This window comes from Equus caballus, chromosome 4 (assembly GCF_041296265.1).
Source record: "Equus caballus isolate H_3958 breed thoroughbred chromosome 4, TB-T2T, whole genome shotgun sequence".
Taxonomy (NCBI): Eukaryota; Metazoa; Chordata; class Mammalia; order Perissodactyla; family Equidae; genus Equus; species Equus caballus.
Window position 1 is genome coordinate 48,388,662 of NC_091687.1, and position 13,680 is coordinate 48,402,341.

At 34.1% G+C, this 13,680-nt stretch overlaps 1 protein-coding gene across 6 annotated transcripts in view; it reads left to right on the forward strand.

Annotated features, from left to right (window-relative positions):
- PHF14 (PHD finger protein 14) overlaps window positions 1–13,680 on the forward strand; it is a 200,780-nt gene that overhangs the window by 111,335 nt on the left and 75,765 nt on the right. For 3 of the 6 annotated variants that reach the window (XR_011437823.1, XR_002807436.2, XR_011437822.1), the window contains exon 17: window positions 11,828–12,939. The exons of the other annotated variants lie outside the window; for them this stretch is intronic. The gene's annotated coding sequence lies outside the window, so the exon portion shown is untranslated. The remainder of the gene's footprint in view (window positions 1–11,827; window positions 12,940–13,680) is intronic. 6 annotated transcript variants of the gene reach the window in all.

Sequence of the window (13,680 nt, forward strand, 5' to 3'; positions counted from 1 at the left end):
ACTGAGGCATGAACAACTCATTGATTAGTGTATATGTGTGTGTGTGTATATATATATATATTTAACATACCTAATCATTACAAATTAGGCTCTCAGTCTTGTCTGGCAATCCTCCCATATTTTCCTAGTCAACTTGAACTTTCATTCCTGAGAGCACCTGTTTCCATTCTCCTCATGCTCCTGATCTCATCAACCTCTTCTCTTCCTCTTTCATGTTTAAGAAATGACCTCATCTCCTGCTCCAAATAGAAAAAAAAAAAAGCCATCAGGCAGAAATGCCAAAACTTTCTGACATGTAACCTATAATTTACCTATTCATTTATTGATATCCATAGGCATCTCTCTTCCACCACCCTTCCTTCTCCTCTTAACAGTACAGTAGAAGATGTGTTCCCTTTTCTTTCTGAAGCTAGTATTTCTACCAATGCCCTGGATCCCATCCTCCTTTGACTCTGATTATTTCCTACTCTAAATATACTTCAACAAATTCTCCATTGATTTCTTTCCTTTGGCTCTCAAGACATGGCATTCTCCTAGGTATTCTCCTCTCTCTCTGCATAGTCCTTTTATAGACTTCTCTACCTCTGCCTTCCCCGTACATATTAGTTCCTTAACATTCTGTGCAAGGTCCTTTTTTCATTCTGCATAGTCTCTGATGATCTCATCTTTGACATATCTTCAATTATCCCATTAATGCTAAATATGCCCATCAGACTATGAACTTAAGGAAGCAGTTTTACTTTCTTAATATCTCAAGAGCCAGGATAAAACTTGGCATGCTATAAATCTTCAGTAAGTTTTTGAATGGATGGTTTGTAAAAGATCACTTGGTTAGTGTGAGTTAGGCTTGCAACCCAGACTTCTTGAATTCGGTGTTCCTTATCATACTGTTTCTACAGGTTCTGTGTTACTGAGTTCTTAGAATCATCCTGCTCTTCTCAGAGTGCCTATTATAGTGCAGAGTTGTATCTTTACGTGCCCTGTCAACAATATTTTTTCAGTGAAATGTGTGTACTTTTTAACACTTTCATTCTAGTGTCTTGACTGTTCATCATTTTAGTTATTTTGGAAAATATAGCTCCTTCTTCTGGATTAATTGTCCAAGTCTCTTCATTGTTTAAATACTTAAAATACGAAATCTTCTGCAGTGTCATGTCACTGTATGTCATTGGGTTTCCACATTTCTCTTTCATGACAACAGCTACTTTCATTCTGTGATGTTTTATTTATTTAGTCTGGTCACTTCAGTGTAACTGGTGATCAATTCTTGATGCATTTCTTGAGCTTTAATCTTCACAGTCACATCCTTTTAAATTCTGCATCCATTATAGCAGTACTGTTATTTCCCATATAAAAATTCTTCACTTTATATGTTTCCTAGACCTTCTTGTTCTGATGTTTGGCTGTCTTAAATCCTTGAAAATTTTTGGTATCAATGTGTGATTTATTGATATCAGACATACATGTTATCTGTGAGCAAGTTTTTGTCTCATTAAGCCCCCTTTTTTTGTACTGGTAAATAAGAATAACTCCTCTTATTTTATATATAAATATATAATATATAAGAATATATTATATATGTAATATATATAACATCATTCCCTTTATACTTCATTGCTTAACCTGTAGTACTCTTAAGATAATTGGACTTGGAATTAGAATGTTCTCATCTTGTTATTTTTATCAACTACAATTGTGATTTAGACTAACTTTATTAGTAGAACTAGAATTAGAAACTAGAACACAAATAAGTGAGATGACTTACCAGAATTTTCAAAAGATTTGTTTACCATCTTGATTTTTCTGAAAACTCCACATATTAAGGGGGAAAAAAAGATTCTTGTGATCCTTATTCCTTTGCATGTGTTATCTGAAAATTAAACTATCAATTCCAGAATTTAGTATCTCTCTACCAAACAGTACCTTTCTTCATTTATTCAAATTGGTTATTATGATATTTCATTCTGTCTAGGCAAGGGTATGTTGTTTTTTAACGAAAGTTTGTTTTATTGTACCCTTACTTTAGTTCTTTGGTGAAAGAAGGTGAGAGAAAGACATTTAGAAAAAAATTAAAAAGTGAAAATAACCCACTGTCTTCAGCTTTTCTTTCATAGGAACTTTATCAGTTATTTAATTCTTTATGGTTTTCCTTTGATCGTTGTCTGAATACTCCATGGTTTCATTGAAAGGTGAAATTCAGAACTCTGGAAACATTTTTTTATGAGGCACTTAATGTATGTCTGTATTCCTAAAATACTTAGGCAAGTTTGAATAAAGTATGATGGGTGAAGAGAAGAGTGACAGAGAGGTTGATTATTACTTGGTGATTATACTATTAAAAATGTGACTGTATGATGTTACTTTAGTGTAGAATTGTTCATGTATTGTGTGTGTGTGTGTGTGTGTGTGGATGTTTAGGTTACTTTTTAGTACAAAGATAATGTATGTGGCCAAGGACCCTGTGATTTCGTTTATAAATTGGCAACCAGTTGAGCACTGTGAGAATTTATAGATTGAACTAAATAAAAGTAACTCTTTAAGTATGTTCTCTTAAAATAATAGCAAGTGGAGGACAAGTTCTGCTTTGAATGAAACTGTTAGGCACTTCCTGTAATTGCTCAGTAAATCAGACAGACACAGGCAGCTGCATGAGGAAGATAGGTCTTGGAAAGACTAAATCAATGGGACTCAGTCACATCCGAGTGAAATTACATCAGTCAATAACTTTCCTTTTAAGTGACTCAAATCTTCCAGACCCAAATTTCTCTTGTCAGGTTAGTCATTTGTGTCAATTATTAAAGAATTGAAAAATTGCCTGATTATATCAAGGATCTTGTTGTGACATGGCCTGTAAATGTAGATCTTTTTTAAAATGAAAGTTGAGTTTCATGTAGAGTATTGAGCACACTGACCAAAGATTTCTTTGACTAGTCTATTGAAGCTTTCATTTGTAAAGAAATTATGGAATCTACTGTTTAAAAGTAAGATTCTTGTAAAAGTAAGATTCCTGTGTTTAGTCTCATTAATTTTCTAATCTTTTTCATATTTATTAAAGATATTAAAATCCATTCATTTATTCATCTATCAAATTGTTATGTGGATGTATATAAGAGACGAGAATTTAGAGGATCATGGGAATATTCCTAAAAGGATGATGGAGAATTCTTCATATAAACCAAAGTGACATTTGAGTTGGATCTTGAAGTATGAGCAGGTTTCAAAAGATTGAGATGGGAGGTAGCAAATCTTTCAAGAGAATGAATGAACATGAATAAAGACACAGAGTGGGACCATTGGAGTCATGCATGATGTAGGTTTAAGGTACATTGGGGCCTGGATTCAGGCTAAAGGCTTTAAGCGTCCTAATGGGGATTCACTGAAGACAAGAGATGATAGGGAGGATATCACTTTAGAAGATTGATATTGTGGTGGCCTGTGTGATAAATGAATGAGCAGCTAGAGGTAACCAGTTTAGCTGCTAGGAACCTAGACTGATAGAAAAATAAATGGAAAGGATTAGAAAGATTCAGGAGACATAAATTCAAACTAGAAGTTACGGCAGATAATTAGCCAAAATGAGAAGGCAAGGAAGAAAGGCGAGTGTTAAACCAAACTGGCTGACTTTAAGATAACTAATTGGAAAGAAAGGTGATACCAGTAACAGAAAGATCAGTGGCCATATTATTTTTTGGAGACAAATACAGTAGTTGAATGGCATCAGAGGGGATTGAGAAGTTTCTTTTTAGGAGTGTTGAGTTAGGAATTTGCGGAACGCATTTAAAGTTATGGGATTATAAACATAGAGAGGAATCGAACTCTGGAAATGGATTTGGTAACTCTTACAGATTTCTTCTATACAACTCAAGTATCCAGTCCTAACTTTCCTACCTTTACTTTAAGTAAATGACTGTGTCTCAGAGTGGATACTGAAGGTCTGGTAGGAAATCATGTTCTATAAGAAGAGAAGAATGGAAAGAATTGGGTGAATGTCTTTGGTTTACTTGGGCCACAGGCCAAGTCCAGAGAAATTTAATTACCAAGTAGGAGATCCTCAAGATGAAATTCTTTTATACTCTGGGTTTTTTTTAAAGCTTTGTTTGGTGACCAAAATGTCTGTATATAAATAACTATTTGTCTTTGCTTAGTTGAATGTCAACTGTGCCACCTTAAGTAAAGTTATAGAATATTTGTAATTTGGCTCCTTCCCACATTATTTTTTTTTAGTTTTTGTTTCCATGCCTTTCTTTGTGGTTTCTTCACACCAGCTGAATGTTTTCTACTTTACACAGAGTTTCTTAATCTTTAGGGTGCGTTTACATCACCTGAAAGGCTCAGTGAACCACAGGGTTTCTGTTTCAGATACCTTGGGGTGGTGCCCAAGATTTATATTTCTAACAAGTTCTCAATTAATGCTCATTCTAATGGTTTGGGGACCATTCGATTAGAACCACTGTTTTATTCCAGAGGCCCTTTAGCTGAAGCTCTAAGATGGTGGTTCTTAACTTGACCAGGAATGCAAAGTCATCTGTAGAAAGAATTACCAAAGCAAACAAACAAAAACCCACTCTTGGAGATTCCGAATCAGTAGATTCTAAATCTATAGGGTGGAGTTTAGGCATCTGTGGTTTTACAAAGCTTCCCAGGTACTGGACACCTAGTAGGACCTTGTAGGTACTACCTTGTAGTACCTATGCCAACTCTCAGGCCTTTAGATTCACCCTTTCATTATATTACCTTCGAACTGTTTGGGGAAGATTTTAGAAAAGCATTCATTGAGCAGATAATTATTGTATATCCATTTGCACCAGATGCTGGACTTGATTCAAGAGATACAGAGGTCAACAACATAGGCATGGTACCTGAGTTTAAACATCCCATGCCTTTTTTGCATATGCTCACATATTTACTCATCTAAATCCAAATGAGTTGGCCCTTTTGAAGTCTTTGTACTGGGACAGAGCTTATATAGGCATCTCATAAGACCAAGAGGCCCATTCTCTACTAGCTGAGCCTGATCATTGACTCTTAAATCCTTTAGGAAGGAGACACAGTTCTCTTGGCCAAAATGGTATTATAAAATGTTGAAACAGGGAGGTAGATAAACTGAGAATCATTTAAAGCTCTACATGCAAAATGATAGACGAGTTAAAAGGGTATTTTTCTTTCATGGTGACCTATGAACCAGATTGGAAATAGCAGTGGCTTTAGAAAGCTCTGAAGTAGTGCAGTATCTGACACTATCTTTTAAAGACCGTGTCCTGATACTTAAGATTTGTGTAGTCAGAAATCTTTTACTATGGTCAGAAAGTACAATACATTCCTGCTCATTAAAACTTTTAGGTTTTAGACTCTAAACTTTTAATTTCCCTTGTGACTTTCTCTTTAACTCATGGATTTTTTAGAAGTGTGTTTTATTTCCAAGTATTTGAGGGATTTCCCAGACATCTTTCTATTAACGATTTCTAGTTTAATTCCATTTTGGTCAAAGAACATATTTTGTATGATTTTAGTTCTTTCAAATTCATTGAGGTTTGTTTTATGGCCTAGAATATGGTCTGTCTTGTTCTATGTGCACTTGAAAAGAATGTGTATTTGTCCGTTGCTGAGTGGAGTGCCATATACTAGTAGGTTGATGGTGTTGTTCAGGTGTTTTTATATACACTTATTTTCTATCTACTTGTACTATTAATTACTAAGAAGTATTAAAGTCTCCAACTATAATTGTAAATTTCTCTGTATACCCTTTCAGTGCTGTTAGTTTTTGCTTATATGTTTTTAATCTCTTTTGTTATTTCTTCTTGGTGAATTGACCCCTTTATGGTGGAGTGTCCCTTTTAATCCCTGGTAACATTCTTGTTCTGAAGCCTACTTCGTCCGATATTACTGAAGGCACTCCAATTTTCTTTTGATTGCTGTTTGCATGGTGTGTCTTCTACCTTCCTTTACGTTTAACAATCTATATCTTTATATTTAAAATAGCTTTATGTTTATAATTATATATAATATATATATACACACACACAGAGACACACAGACTGTATTTAAAGTGGATTGGATTTCTAGTAAACAGCATATAAGTTAGAACTTGCTATTTTATCTGGTCTGACAGTCTCAGTCTTTTAACTGGGTCTGTTACATCATTTAGAGTTAATGTAATTATTGATATGGTTGGGTTTAAATCTACCATCTTGGTATTTTTTCCTGTTTATTCCACCTGTTCTTTGTTATTTTTTTCCCTCTTTTTCTGCCTACTTTTGTATGGAGCACTTTTTTTTTTTTTGAGGAAGATTAGCCCTGAGCTAACTGCTGCCAATCCTCCTCTTTTTTCTGAGGAAGACTGACCCTGAGCTAACATCCATGCCCATCTTCCTCTACTTTATATGTGGGATGCCTACCACAGCGTGGCTTGCCAACCGGTGCCATGTCCATGCCAGGGATCTGAACTGGTGAACCCTGGGCCACTGAAGCGGAACGTGTGCATATAACCGCTACGCCACCAGGCTGGCTCCATATTGAGCGCTTTTATGATTCCATTTTTTCTACATTATTGTCTTACTTAGACCTCTTTTTAAGAACATTTTAGTAGTTGTCCTAGAGTTGACGATATACATCCTTAGTGTATCACTGACTCCCTTCAAATATTATTTTAGTACTTCACAAATAGTATAAGAACCTTATGACACACACTTAATGCCAGAGGCAGAGTTAAGGCTGGCTCACTCTCCTCACTCTGGAAGTCTCCCTTCCCATCGCATTCTCAGAGTTCGTTGTTTGTCCCCATTGTATCTTTCTCAGCAACTTGTTCAGTATCGTTGCACTGGTAAGAATTGAAGTGTGTACCCTCCCAAATCTTGGCATGTTTGTCTCTTCCTCTATTTCTGTCTGTCTGGCACTCTTCTCCTTCATTTTCCCTGTCCCTGAGCTGTCATAGGTGCCATGATGTGAAAATGAAAACTTTAACATTTAAATTTAAAGGAAGGTGTGTGTGTAGGAGGAAGTACATGTGAATTTTTGTATACCTGCCCAATTTTTCTGTAAAACTTCTAAGAGATAAAGTCTGTTAATTTAAAAAAAATTTAAAGGCAGGTAAGTGGAAACTTATATATATTTTAAAAATTTTGTTCATTATAAATATATACATCCAAAAAAAGCTTTTCAAAAAGAGTTCAAATCCCTATAAGATATAGCATCTTATAGTAATTTATTTTATTTCATATAATTTTAATCATTTCATTCAAAAAATTTTTAAATATAACTGTTGTATATTATTTAAAAACTAAAAATATCAAAATAATTTGGGAACAGTTTTTTCGTTATAATATTTCTTGATATCCATCCCCTCCTTTTCCCATTCCTGTGGCTTCCTTGAGACTTTTCTGGTGTGTTTCACTGTCCTCTACTGCGTTAGTCTGTATACCTTCACTGTGTCCATGTTTCCTTTCGCCTTCTTTCTGGGTTTCTCACTTGCCATCAGCCCTTCTTGGATCCCATTGTGTTTTCCGTGGCTCTCCTCATTTTTATTGCTAGTGTTTAAGGCATTCTGTAGCTCTAATATATCTCAATTCCTTCAACCTTCTGAGTCTTTCTCTTGCCCAATCAAATGGCCTACACGTGAACTCCAGTCATTGTGGAAAGTCCACAAGTATCCTCCCTCATTTTCAAAGCAAGCCATACCTTCTGCTGCTGCTTCTTTCTCCACTGGACTCTGCCGTTCTTTACTTTATTCTCCAAATACCATTATTCCAAGGCTGTCTTGAACATATACTGAACAATTTAGAGTAACAGAGGCTTCTTACAGCACAGAACTGTCTAAAAAGTGAATGCTTTATGTCACTGTTCTTAGAAGTTACTTGGCCATTCCCACCACCAATAATGTTGCCTTTTTGCCTTAGACCTGGCTTTGTAAAAAACAGTGATCAGTGATTTAAGTTAGTGTGTTTAGATCTAAAATGATGCTATATTGTACATCATTAAGAGATTAGATTCTAAAGAGGAAACTGGAAAATAAACTAGGCCTTGTGAAGGAAACTTAAAAGTTATTTTTTAAGAATGCTTTTCTGTTAGTAAAAATTGAGAAAGGGATGTTTAATATTTAAAATATTCATATTTGGATAATGAAGGTAGCCCAGCTGCCTCTGAATTTTTCTTATTAAGGTAGTATTCTGAGAAAATTTGGATTAAAAAGAAAACGGTTACTCAGTATGTTTTTTTCTTTTATAATTAAGTTGATTTGATGATTTTGTTAGATGTATGGAATGGCTAACCAGCCTCATACATTTAGTATTTAATGTATGACATTCTTTGCCTTTCAAATCTATACTAAAATACTAAATCTTTAAGTAACTTTGGATGATTCATAAACATTTTTATGTTGTGTTATCAATGTTTGAACTTCTTAATTTTTTTCTCTTTTAAATAAATGAATTATAGACAAGTAATTTCTATTTAAAGAAAACAGAAGCCTGAACATGGTATACATTAATTACATAGTGAAGTGTGGTATTTCTGGAGTACACAATTTTAGAGTAGTGAACATCATAATTTCAAGTACATATAGCAGTGAAATATTTCTCGTTTCACTCATTTATTTTTCAGTAAAATTTATTTTTGCAATTTTTCACTTATTTTCCATTGCAGTATCTTAACATTGTTAACTTACACACTATTATATATTTAATTGTTTCTAACGACAGAGAGTCTAGCCCCAGTTTTGCTACTGGCTTAGATGAATGACCTCAAATTAAATTGCCTCTAAAGTCATTTTCTCATCTGTAAAATGAAGGCATCAACTCATTTTTTCCTCAGATTTTGTAACTTTTGTAACTCAGAGAGATTCCAAAACAAACACTGTACAGTCCTGAAAAGGATCTCGAAGTCTGTAACCCTGCCAACCATCTGACACTTGAATCATCTGCCCAGTATCATTACTAAGTGACAAGGACAGAGCTTCTGCCAGAGATAGAAGTATGTAAATAATCCATTCCCTCTTGAGGCAGTTCTGACTGTTGGCAGTTGCTCTCTCCAAGTGAGCTGACGTGTCTCTCCTTAGTAATCAATTCTGGAGTCATACAAAACAAGCATATTCCACTTCTAGTATTAGAAGTCAACTATATTGTTTTCTAGTTTTTCTTTCTTTCTTTTTTTTAATCAAGCATCCTGTTTCATCTGTTTCTCCTGTAACAAGGTTTTGATTTGTATTGGTTTTGTATAGTTTTGGATATGTGAAATAGACTTAATATTAATGAAATTAGAGGTGAAATGAATTTGCAAATAAGATTAGGTATAAATTTTGGAGTTGATGGAATTTGATATCTAGATAATAAATGTATAAGAATCTCATATTTTTAACATTTATAATTGATTCCCAGAGAAATGTTACTTTAAAGGCTTTATGGACTGGGAATTAAAATAATGCTAATGTTAGGTGGTTACTTTGTCCCTGACTCTATTCTCTACTCTAAATGTATCATCTCATTCAGTTTTTACAACAGTCCTATGAGGTAAGCGCGTCTCCATTTTGGAGATTAGGTAGTTCAGGTACAGAGACTCTAAGCATCATGAAATAGAAATTATTCCAATTATATATTAAAATTATAGCAATTAAGTTATATAGTAGAATATAATTTCTTCTTTTCCAGTAAGTACTACTATTGTGTTTGATAAATTACGGTTCTTCGGGTTAGTTGCTAAAATTTGTAGAATGTTTATTATGGGCTAGTCAGTGTGCTAAGTGCTTTCCATGTTTTATCTCATTTTATTGCATTAATATTTCCATATTAATCCTCATAGCAACCCTATAAGATAGATATTGATTTTATCCTTATTTTATGGGTGAGGAAACTGAGAAGAATTACTTGTCCAAGATCACACAATTAGAAAGTGGTGGAATTAGAATTTGAGTCTAGGCAGAGTTGAGTTTGTAGCTCATGCTCTAATCATTAGGCATGCTGCCTCATTAGACTACACTCCTTTAGCATATTTGACTTTGTTGGAGTAAAAGAAGAAGGTGCTTCTTCTTGGTAGGCAATTCCAACTATACAAGATACAGTCTCCTGGTGCATGCATCAAGGAAGCCCTTTGAAAACAGTACTTTTTTTTCTACATTAACTTGTAAGTAAGCTTACTTGGTACATATGGAATGAATACAAAGCCAAAACTTGATCTCTTATGTAAAAGACCACATAGTCTTGTCCTAGGAAGATAGCAGCCAAGACAAGTTGTATTGCTTCTTCTGGCTTTAAGGGAGATTTGGAATATTCAGTGAAATTTTAGGATAGAGAAATATTGCTGTTAGTTTTTTTCAAAGTTACAATTTAGATTTAATTGGGGTTTAAAGAAGATTTCTGTGGTATCTAATGTATCTATATTAAATTCCTATCAAAGTTAAATACAAATATGTCTTTTGGGTTGTCTGCTAGTCTCTATCACTTATGCATGTAGTAATTATTCTGTGGTGAATGATGTGGTTGCTTCCTCTTGCATTATGCTTATCTAGTAGTACCTAACCTGCAGACAAAGCACTTCTCAGAGTATCAGATTTAGAATGTGCTTAAAGTTCTTCACTTAAAGACTGAAGCACTGAGAACAATTAGCACATGTGACTATTCAACAAGGGAATTCAGCTCTTCCTGTTTCCCTGTATCCAAAAAGGAAATTCAACTCTTTCTGTTTATTGCTCATATGTTGATAAGTACATTTCTCTGAAACTATGTTTCCCATTATATTCTTTTTTTCCTTGTACAATTTTGTTGTTGCTTTCTTTGGAGGTTATTCAGTTTGGCATGGTAGCTCTTCTCACTAGTGCTTTATTTGTCTGTAATTGTGCCACTTTTCACTTTCTTTTTCTCAGTGGAACTTAGAAGCATTAAACACATCTCTCTAATAGTTAAATGTTAAAATGAACTTTCCCCCCTATGTTTGATTACTTGGCTGTTTCTTCTCATCTATAGAGGTGTAAATATCTGAAGGAAGTGATAACTTTTTATGTTTCCCACATTCAAAAATAATGTTACTTCTAATCATGAAGCACCTAAAATTTATCCTCTGAAAACAAAGACACAAAGGTAGCGAATGAATATGTGCCGATAGGGGAATAAATACAAGAAACACTAGAGAAAGTTTTGAGAAATAGATGCAAGTGAATGAGTTTTGAAAATTTGGCTAAAATTAGTACATTTATGGTCAATGACCAGGTCTTTACAGTAGGGTGTATTCTATGTCGGTTTTGTTGCACAATCCACTAAAATAGCTAGTTAGGGATATACTTTTCATAATTGTATCCAAACATTTCTAGTATAGTCTTTGAAAAAGGAAGGCAGTGTAGGCGCAGGGGATAAGAATCATTTGACACCTTTCTCCTGAGATTCTACAGTAGGACCAGCTCTGTAACATGCTGGTTAGGTGTGCTTGTTCTAGGCACAGTTGCATGCTTTCTCAAGCATTGTTAAATTGCTACATTTAATGAAAAATAGCAAAGTGCTATTTTTCAAAACATTTTGATCAAATATATGTTAGCTTATGTAAATATAAACCCTTCATCATTTTTATATTTTCTTTTAGTGAGATAGATTTATTTTGACAAGTGAAAGAAATAATAATAATATAAGAGGAGGCAACTCAATGTTTCAAATGATAAAATAGTTCCATTTGAATCAATAAGAACCTTATATAAGATCATGGCATTTAGATTTAGGGTGTTATCTTTTCGGACCAGATCATATGTTATTTGAATCTACTGTAGTATTGTTAGTATGTTTCATAAGACATAGTACAGAGCTGCTATGATCTTTAAATGTTAATGTTCTTTTCTTATCACTTTACTGTGTAGATACCCTTCATGAGACCCAACTCTGCCACAGCTCATCCTCGGAGGCAACCCTGGAAACCTCTTTTATAAGTGTGATTTTAAAAATGTGGATAACACTCTCAATAGAGTACATAAAGTAAAGGAGAACAGCTATCTTGTCCTTCCCATAAGCTTATCACTGCAAAAAGTTGCCTTTGCTTGTCAGGTTTGGATAGAATGTAATTGATTGGTTTGTTACTTGGACTGACAAGGCAGTTAATTTGCCTGTGTGGATTTTTTTCTATTTTTTCCCTTCTTCTGCTCTTCTTTTGCACTAATCAGAAACGTTTGATATGTGCATTGTTGAAAAATACTAAGTAATGTCTTGTCAGAATTGTCCTATTAAGTCATGTCTTTCCCTCTTGCTTCTTTGGCAATTGATGATATACAGTGTTTGGACTTACTGAAGAGTTACCGAAGCCTGTGGGACTTAAATGCAGTGTGCTACTCGCTGTTGTTGTTGAACAATACCAGTAACAAACAAGAAAGACAGTGCATTCCATTTGTCTGCTATTCTGTTTCATCCAACTTAATGCATATATTCATAAATGAAATGCTGCATTGGGAAACAACTGTAGACTCTTATGTTAAGTATTACTTCTATTATAATATTCAGCAAAAGTGAAAGACTTGTAAAGCATTTGCTGTTCCAGTTTTGACTCATTAGTCCTAGTGTGAAACCACTAATATTATTAGCATGAAATTTTTACAACTTCAGATTTTAAACTCATGAGTAAGGGTATATCTGTGTTGATCTCTAGATATTTTTCAATAACACCCAAATTTATCCAATCTTTATGAAATGAGGGAGATACAAAGCTTGTTGACTATACAGCCTGCCAGCTGAAAGATCTTCATCAACATCTGTATCTTTCCAGAGGTTTACAGAATTAAAATTTGATCTTCAAGCTTTAATGATCCAGTTTTAAGCCAACGACAGCAATATGTTGAATATTCCATCACTCCATCTTGAACTGATTTAGAAGAGACTCTTTGCTGAAATTGAGAAATTGAAATGCACATATACATGTAAATTGTCAACATGTCTCTTGGAATTTCCTGATTTATAAATGTGGTTTTGGACATCTTTTCAGGTATAGTGGCAATTGAATATAGTTTAAACTTTAGGAATAGCGTAGGCAATGTTATAGATAATCAAAAGCAAGTGTAAATATAAAGTTGCTATATGCTAGTAATCTATAATTGTAGTAAAGAACCATATTATCGGATAAGATGTTTATTAGAAGTAACTTGTATATAAAAATATGTATAAACTGAGATTATTAACTTATCGAAAGATCTTATAACATTCGAGGAAAAATGCTAATGACCCATAGTAAAACCAGTAGGCTTTTTTTTTTTTATGAATAAGAAAGGACTCATTATTTATCACTACATAAGCTTAAGAAAAAGATGGTAATTATTACTGTTGCTGAACTCCAGCTGGTTTTAAGTGACAGATTGCCATTTTCTTAAAAGAATATGCTAATGCATTAGACCCTGACCCTCCCTTGATATATGGTGAGACATTGCTAGTGGTCATTTTTGTTTTGGATTTTTTGAGAAATCGTTAAGCCTTGTGGTTTTGGTGTCACTATTAATCAAAATCTTTTCTGCCTTGGTTCTAATTGGAATGCTACGTTATCATCATTCTGCATCTTGCAGTCTTCAGTGGCAGATATGCTATTTCATATTTGGTGCTAGCCCTAAGAATATTTGTGACACATTACAAATACAAACAGCGTCATTCATAAGATCATTGATCCCACAAACATGTATTTGGAGAACTTTTGAAGGGAGTAGAATAAAACACTTTCTCCTAGTAATCTCCTAAA